The 8,708-nt window shown below is 44.4% G+C and overlaps 1 long non-coding RNA gene and 1 pseudogene across 1 annotated transcript; one reads left to right on the top strand and one right to left on the bottom strand.

The window, feature by feature from the left end:
* Positions 1 to 3: 3 nt before the first annotated feature.
* On the bottom strand, positions 4 to 2,442 carry LOC140497134 (uncharacterized). The gene is made up of 3 exons (XR_011964548.1): positions 2,258 to 2,442; positions 855 to 907; positions 4 to 36 (listed from the first exon to the last, which is right to left on the bottom strand). It is a non-coding gene; the product is annotated as an uncharacterized lncRNA (long non-coding RNA).
* Positions 2,443 to 3,190: 748 nt separating this feature from the next.
* LOC140520581 (OCIA domain-containing protein 1 pseudogene) lies at positions 3,191 to 6,987 on the top strand (annotated as a pseudogene).
* Positions 6,988 to 8,708: the final 1,721 nt, after the last annotated feature.

Raw genomic sequence — 8,708 nt, 5'->3', positions numbered from 1 at the left:
GGCATCTATCATTCAGTCACTGTGCCAGGGTAGGTCCTAGAAAGACAGGAGCAGGAGGATGGCCCCAGAGCAGTCTGCACAAGAAATCAGGGGCTTGTACATCTAGGCCCTTTCAAAATGCTCAGTGACTTGACCTAAGAGCTGGTAAAGGGGAGGGCTTTGGAGGGACCTGGGAAGGCTTGTGGGAGCTGAGGCAGGAGGACATGTGCAGCACCAGGAGCACAAGTTCTGCTCTGATGACCCCAAGGCAAAGGACAGGAACTGGAGGAGCCTTCAGGGCTCTGTTCCAGGACTACCCAGAGAAGATTGGGGGGGGGGGGGGGGGGCATGGTTTACTGGGCCTTCAGTTGCTACAAAGGAGAGCTTGGCCACAAGGAAGAGGGAGGAGGGGAGGAGCTGTGTGTAGGGGGAGGGGTGCTGGCAGGCACAAAGACAGCAAAGACTTGATCCCTGCGTAATAGAGACTAAGGAATGAAGGGCACACCTTTGTCATTCAACTGTAATGAAGGGAAGTTAAAACCAAATGGGGTATGGTAGGTGGAGAAGTAGACAGTCATGGGACCTGAGTTCAAATCCAGCCTCAGGTACTTGAGACTTACTAGCTATGTGACCCTGGGTAAGTCATTTCACCCTGACTGCCTCAGAGAAAAAACATTGGAGGGCAGCATGGGGGAGGGCAGACCCTGCTCAAGACACCAGGCAGGGCAGTGTTTTTACTGCTTTGTTCATTTTCACGCCTCTTTTTGTACAGAAACAATCCATGAGGGAGTATCACCAGCTCCACAGACCATTCTCTATTTCCATGGAAATGGGTTTGTAGATGTGGGTCAAGCCTGTGGATGGACTGCACTCACCTGGGCTGGGGCTCCACCACTCCCAGGGGCCATTCCCTCGGGATCCAGGCTTTCTGTGTAGGAAGCAAAAGAACCAAAGTGATTCCAATATGTAAAGTTCCTCCATCTTATCCTTGGACCTGATTTACCCCAAGGACCTGCTTCCCCACCCTCTATGTCCCCACAAATGGAGCAGCAACCAATGCTCCTGCTCATAGATGTTCCAACTACCCATGGAATGTCCTCATTTTAAGCCTTTCTGATAACCAGGAGACAACCTGGAGCCATCTGGGAAGTCCTTCCCTCCTTCAACTGCACAGAAAAGCCCATCTACCTCAGCTGGGATCTTAATCCCAGGCTGACTGCCTTGGGGCTCATACTGTGCAGGCGATTGATATTTCCCGATAAATCTTCTAATTTCCCCCCAGCTTTGGTGTCTGGATCTAACCCAATCCCTGCTTGGGCCAGGCCTTGGACCTCTGCAGACTGAGCTGGGGAGGGAGAAGGATCTCAGACAGGGAGAGTTCTTTCCCCTCTCCTCCCAGGCAGGAGGCTGCCCACTTGGGATTTAGAGAGGGTGAGGTCCCACAGGAGTTAGACCTGCCCTCAGGGGCAAAACTCCAAGGAGTAGAGGGGGCAGGGAAAGTCAGGCTTGGAAATGAGGAGGGTCTGAACAGGGAGACCACTTCCCTCCCTCTCTTATTCCTCTTCTATCCCCCTCCCCTCCTCATCCTTCTACAGAGCCCAAAAGGCAGAGGGCACCTTGGGATCCCACAGGGGAGACCAGTCAGAGCCTCAGTGACCCCTGTCAGAGCTCTAAAGGGTGACTCTGGAATGGAGCTGCCAGGGAATGACCAGGGAAGTCTCAGACTGGGAGAGAAAACCCAGTCTGGGATTCAGCCCCTGCATGGGACCTGAGGGCTCTGGAGAGAAGTGGGGGCAGGGCAGTAGGAAGTCTGCGGGAGGGGAACAGGCTAGGTCTGGGAGGCAAGACATTCCAAGGGCTCATGGCAGGGAGGTCAGCGTCCCCAGAAGGACAGACAGCGTTCTGAGGCCTAACCTGGAGCCAGGGGACTACTGGGACCCCCTGGTAAAGGTTAGACCCGGGATCCCTAAAGGGAGGGTGGAGACGGAGCCCCGTGCCCGACATGAGAGGATAAGGGGCCAGGAGAGAGCTCTGGTTCCTGCCTCCAAGGTGGGGTCCTCAGGGCTGAAGACAGGAGCTGGGGACCGGGAGACAGGACACCTGGGTCCAGAGGGGGTCCCTCTCGGCAAAGACTGGAGTTTGGGAAAGTGTGAACCAATGGGAAAAGTGGGGAGGGGGTCCCTGGACAAGGGGAAATGACTGGGGGCTGGGCCAGGGCAGGGAGGCAGACCATGAGCCCCACCTGCACTGAGTGCGGCCCCAGTTCCGACCTACGTACCTGGGACCTGCCCCTAAGGAGCCGGTTGCTCGAAAATGGAGAGATCTCAGCTCCAAGGAAGGGGACAGAGCGATCTCAGAGGGAAGGCTTCCGGCTTCCTGCTTCCGCCCAGTCCGCTCTGGTAGGGGCCTCCTCCTCCCCAGAGCGCCCACCCTCACATGCTCCCCCGCCCCCCAGGATGAGCCCTTTCCTCCAATCACACCCAGGGCCACCCCCCAACCTTCCCGCCTCCCCTCCCCAGACCTCCCCCCCAAGACCCCCCAGGATGAGCCCTGTCCTCCAATCCAAGCCCTCCCCGCAGTCATCGGGAATGACTGCAGCTGGAATGACCCGCCCCAGACTCTCCCCAGGCCTCCCAACTCCACCCTGGGCACCTCCCACTAGGCTGGGCATCTCTGAGAGCTCCTCCTCCCCCATCTCTCCACGCTCTCGCTCCCCTCTCCCCTTACTTTGGGCCTAGACCCTCCCCCTGCCCAGCAGAAAGGCTGCCGGGATAAACGTGGGCACCCGACTAACTGAAAGCAGAAGGCATGTACTTTGGGATACTGGCAGCAGACGGGATTCTGTGGACCGTTTGTCAGTCGAGACTGGATTGGACTGAGTGTCTCCTGATGTAAATTACACGGATGTAAATTACACTGATGTAAATTACACGGATGTAAATTACACTGATGTAAATTACACTGATGTAAATTACACGGATGTAAATTACACTGATGTAAATTACACGGATGTAAATTACACTGATGTAAATTACACTGATGTAAATTACACGGATGTAAATTACACGGATGTAAATTATACTGATGTAAATTACACTGATGTAAATTACACGGATGTAAATTACACTGATGTAAATTACACGGATGTAAATTACACTGATGTAAATTACTCATTGAGAGTCAGGGGTGTTCTCCCAGAGCAGTAACCGGGATGTCTGCCCGTCTACCGGTGCATCGAACTGGAAAGAAAAATATTCTTCACATTCCGCAGGAAGGTGATGTCCTTAGGAACTGTAAGAAGAAGAATTAGATGTAATTAGATTAGAATTACTCTCCATGGATAGACGGATGAAACGATTTTTCCAGGTAAGATAATTCAGAAATACCTGGAACTGAACTGATGTCATTGACTGGCAAGTTTGTTTCATTTTCAACAGGTAACATTGCATATGTTATTATTATGCTTCGATTTTTATCAGGATTTTTGTTGAACCAGTGTACAAGAGAGGCATTTCATTTGAAAAATAAAAATGATGCAAATGTATTCTTAGAAAATTAATTCCTGGGGGGCGGAGCCAAGATGAACGAGTACAAACAGCGATCCCAAACACCTCCTTCCTCCCTCCCATATCTAAGGGGGCGGGGGGGGGGGGCTGCCTCCTGGAGGAAAGGTGAGTGCAAAGACCAATTTCTGGACAGAGCAGAGTGCAGAAGGGTTAGCGCCACTCCCTGACCTAGGAACGGATTACATTCCATCAGAAGAGTCTTTGCTGAATGTAAGCCAGAGAGCTTCTGGTACAGGTCTGTTCCCTTTTTCGCAACAAGTATGTTTGTTACTCAGAGATTCATTGCTAAAGGAATTCTTTCTGGTCACCCTAAATATGATTCTGCCCCTAAACTTGTATTTCCTTATGTAACAGGATACTTTGATGGAAAAATTTCCTATATAACTATCTTCCTGAGAAGTTTAAACAGCTTGAAAATTCTCCTCTTGGAAAGCTCTGCATCTGGGACAGGAACGTCGATTTGCATCACCTGGGTATTTTTCACACAAGCCAGGATCTGACTCAAAAATATCTGAGGATTCATCTTTGGAGCATCTCTTACATCTGAAAGGAGTGCTAAAGAAGGTCCCATTCCTCCTTCTGAACCAATCCCCTTCATTGCTTCCATGAATGAATCAACTCCTCCTGGGATTACTGATTATAAAACACAAGGTTGTGATACAACTGTGGAAGAAAGTCCTAAGAGAAAAGCTGCTAACATATGAAGAGTTAAAGAATGAAAACAGAGAAATATATAAAGTAACCTTGTCACAAAAAAGTGACACTACACTCAAATCTATGCAGGAAACAACACTAAAAACACAAGGGAAGTGAACCGGAACAGAGATACTTGGAATGAGTGAAAAATTTGATCATCTACTGAAGAAAGTTTGTGTTGAGTCTATTGGAGGAAAATTCAGCTAACCAGCATCACCTAGGTGGTCATGAGCATCTGCAGGCTGGTGCAGCAACAACAACCTTCACACTCATATTTAAAAGAAGAACTGGACTTTAGCAGGATGACTTCACAGAAGATTTAAATTTAATTGTGGACTTTATGGTTAATATTATATGCATGTACATGTTAGGGAAACTGGATACATGAAAGTACTATAAAATCATTTACAAAAATTGGTTAAACTACTGTTTAAAATTATCATCAAAAGACTCTGATGGACTAAAATAGGCATAGACAGATCAAGTTCTATGTGTGTTTTTGTGCACATATGGACAAAGCAACCACAATGTTAAGTATTAAAACCCCATGTGAAAAATTTGCTTTTTTTTCTAAAAGGTGTTCATGTATATCTTCTCAAATAAAGTTGAAAACAATTTTAAGAAAAGATAGTTCAGAAATACCTGGAACTGAACTGATGTCATCTGACTGGCAATTTTGTTTCATGTTTAAAAGGTAACATTTTTTATGTTATTATTATGCTTCTGCTTTCCACTGGGATTTTGGGGGAAACAGTGTATAAGAAAGGCATTTCATTTGAAAAATGTAAATGATGCAAATGTATCATTAGAAAATTAATTTGTCTCTTCAGCTGGATGCTGTGACATTATTTGAATGTTCTTGTATAAAATGACTAATATGGAAATGCTATGCATAACTGCAGATGTATAACTTATATCTCTTTGCTTACCATATCAGGAAGGGAGGAAGGCAAGAAGGGAAGCAGAGATAGAAACTGGAACTCAAAACTTTAAGTAAAAATGTTTTTAAAAATTAGAATTGGGGAAGTAGAAGCTAATGATTGCACAAGACATCTAGAAGAAGAAAAAAACGAAGTCAAGAGAATGAAAAAAAAGAAGAAAATGTGAAATTTCTCATTGGAAAAACAACTGACCTGGAAAACAGATTGAGGAGAGATAATTGAAGAATTATTGGACTACCTGAAAGTCATGATCCAAAAAGAACCTGGATATCATCTTTCAAGACATTACCAAGGAAATCTGCCCTGATATCCCATAACCAGAGGGTCAAGTAGAAATGGAAAAAAATCAATCATTGTCTAAGAGAGATTTAAAAATAAAAACTTCAGGAATATTATAACCAAATTCCACAGATCTGAGGTTGAGGGGAAACTACTGCAAAAAGTCAGAAAAAAAATAATTCAAATATCATGGAACCACAATAAGGTTTACACAGGATTTAGCAGCTTCTACATTAAAGAACCTGAGGACTTGGAATGTGATTACCCAGAAAGCAAAGGAGTTAGGAGAATAGCCAACACTCACCTACCCAGCAAAATTGAGCATTTACAGGAAAACATGAATATTTAATGAAATAGAAGACTTCCAAGCATTTCTGATGAAAAGATCAGAGCTGAATAAAAAATTTCATCTTCAAATACAAGACTCAAGAGAAACATAAAAAGGTAAAAAAGAAACAAGAGAAAACATAAAAGATTTAATGAGGTAAACTGTTTGTATTCCTATACAGTAAGATGATATTCTTAACTCAAATATTTTATCATTAGAAGAGCAATAATGCGTATACTCTGAGAAAGGTTCAGAATTCCACAGGGATCCTGCCTCATCCTTACCTGGTCATAGACTTCCAGTAGCCATGTTCCTTCTGGGGAAGTAAAGTAAAAAGTCTTCCCTCCTCTGAGCTCCATTTTAAATAAATTTTCCTTGATACCTTTTTGGTGTGTCAAGCTCACCTCTAACACCCTCTCATGTAATATTCATTTTCTCAACCTGAATTAATTGCTGCCTCTTGGGAACACTCACTTTTCCAAGGGTTTATAAGCATCAAAAGGCCTGCAGCAGGGTTCTTTGGTTTACTAGAGAGAATAAAATGACCATCCTTTTGATGAGGTACAAGCCCAAGCCAAGACCTTTTCCCCTTGGATCGGGAGGGCCTTTGTCCCATTAGTCTAAAGGGCCCCAGAAAGTCTGGCCTTTTTGGGGTGCTCCTTGGATTCACCTTTCATTTCTCCTGGGCCAGATACTCCCTATCTTCTATTTAGCCTTCATTTAATATTCCTCCCTTTGATCTTATTATCTGCCACTCCTATCAGTATCCTCCCTAGGTTTGATCTATGGAGACCAGCCGTGGGACCCCAGACAACCTGGCAACACCTGCTTCTGACCCAGGCCCTCCACTGTCTGATGTCTCCTGACTTCCTCCAGCTGTTTCCAACACTTGACCAGTAAGCCCTCCTTGGACTTCTCCTCAAGACCCTCCCTCAACTCCTCCTCCCATCACCCCAGACCACCAGACCACCCCTAGATCCCTCCTACAGTCTTTTCTGTCTTTAAATTCCATCTTGCCTCAGTGAAGGCACTCAGATTCAATCCAGCTCAGATTCTGTCTAGCTGAGATTCTGTCTGGCACACTTGTGAATGAATACAAGTGTGACAAATGCTTAGGTTCCTTAAGAGTCAACCCAGTATGGCGAATCTTTAATAAACTTTGTTTTCTTTTGGCTTTAAGAAATCTTGTGTCCATTTATCAATTGGGGAATGACATGTATTTTTGTACATTGGACTCAGTTCTCTATATATTCTAGAAATGAGGGCTTTATCCCCAAGCTTAGACATAAAAATTCTTTCCCCGTTTTCTACATCCCTCTGAATTTTGGTTGCATTGGGTTTGGTTGTGCAAAAACTTTTCAGTTTAATGTAATCAAAATTATCCATCTTGCACTTCATAATGCTTTCTATCTCTTCTTTAGCCAAAAATTCTTCCCTTCTCCATAAGTCTGATAAATACATTGTTCCTTGCTCCACCAATTTGTCCATAGTATGAATCTTTATACCTAGATCATGTACCCATTTGGATTTTACTCTTGAGTACAGTGTCAGGCATTGGTCTATGCCTAGTTTCCACCACACTTTTATCCAGTTTTCACAGCAATTTTTCTTGAACACTGAGTTCTTATCCCAGAAACTAGGATCTTTTGGGTTTATCAAACAATAGATTGCTATATTCATTGTCTACTGTGTCTTGAATACCTACCATATTCCACTTGTCTACTCTTCTGTTTCTTAGCCAGTACCAAGTAGTTTTGATAATTGCAGCTTTATAACACAATTTGAGATCTGGTAGGGCTAGATCACATACCCAAGCATTTCTTTTCATTAGTCCCCTTGATATTCTGGACCTTTTGTTCTTCCAGATGAATTTTGATACCATTTTTTCCCACTCTAGAAAATAATTATCTGATAGTTTAATTTGTATGGCACTGAATAAGTAAATTAATTTAGGTAAAATTGTCATTTTTACTATATTGCTCAGCCTACGCAGGAGCAACTGATGTTTTTCCACTTACTTAGATCTGACTTTATTTGTGTGAAAAGTGTCTTGTAGTTGTGTTCATATAGTCCCTGAGTTTGTTTTGGCAGGTAAACTCCCAAATATTTTATAGTGTCCACTCTAGCTTTAAATGGGATTTCTCTTTCTATCTCATGCTGTTGGGATTTGTTGGTTGGTTGGTTGGTTAAGGTCCTTCATCTTCGCAGAGGACCTAAATGACATCACCATTGTAAAGTGAAATTTCAGTGTGTCTGCCTGTGGCTGATCAAACCAATATGAACCTGGAATGCTCTACCACAGGTGGGGCACAGATATTCTATTTGAATATTTGGGATAGATATCCCAAATTTGCACATCCTGCATTTACTTTGTGCTGTCTCAATTCTGCTTTGCTCAAAGAGCATTTAGGGGTTAGGGTTAACCCTAACCCCTAAATGCACCTTTTGTTTTGTGGGCATGCCATGTGGAGCATTCCTGTGCCAGTGTCTCCCATGTTGCACAGTCAAATCCAAAGTTCTTGAGAGAGACCTTGAGAATATCTTTGTATCATTTCTTCTGGCCACCATGTGATCACCTACCCCATGCAAGTTCTCCATAAAATGGTCTTTTTAGCATGCGTACATTTTGCATTTGAACACGGCCAGGCCATCAGAGTTGCACTCTCTGAAGCATAGTTTGAATACTTGGCAGTTCAGCTCAAGCAAGGACTTCAGTGTCTGGTACCTTATCATGCCAGGTGATTCTCAGAATCTTCCTAAGACAGTTGAAGTGGAAGCGATTCAGTTTCCTGATGTGGCGCTGGTAGACTGTTCATGTTTCACAAGCACATCACAATGAGGTCAGCACAACGGCTCTGTAGACCTTCAGTTTGGTAGTCAGTCTAATACCTCTTCTCTCCCAAACCTATCTTCAGAGCC

The sequence above is a fragment of the Notamacropus eugenii genome, chromosome 1 (genome assembly GCF_028372415.1).
Source record: "Notamacropus eugenii isolate mMacEug1 chromosome 1, mMacEug1.pri_v2, whole genome shotgun sequence".
Classification (NCBI taxonomy): domain Eukaryota; kingdom Metazoa; phylum Chordata; class Mammalia; order Diprotodontia; family Macropodidae; genus Notamacropus; species Notamacropus eugenii.
This window is presented reverse-complemented; position numbering and strand designations above follow the sequence as displayed.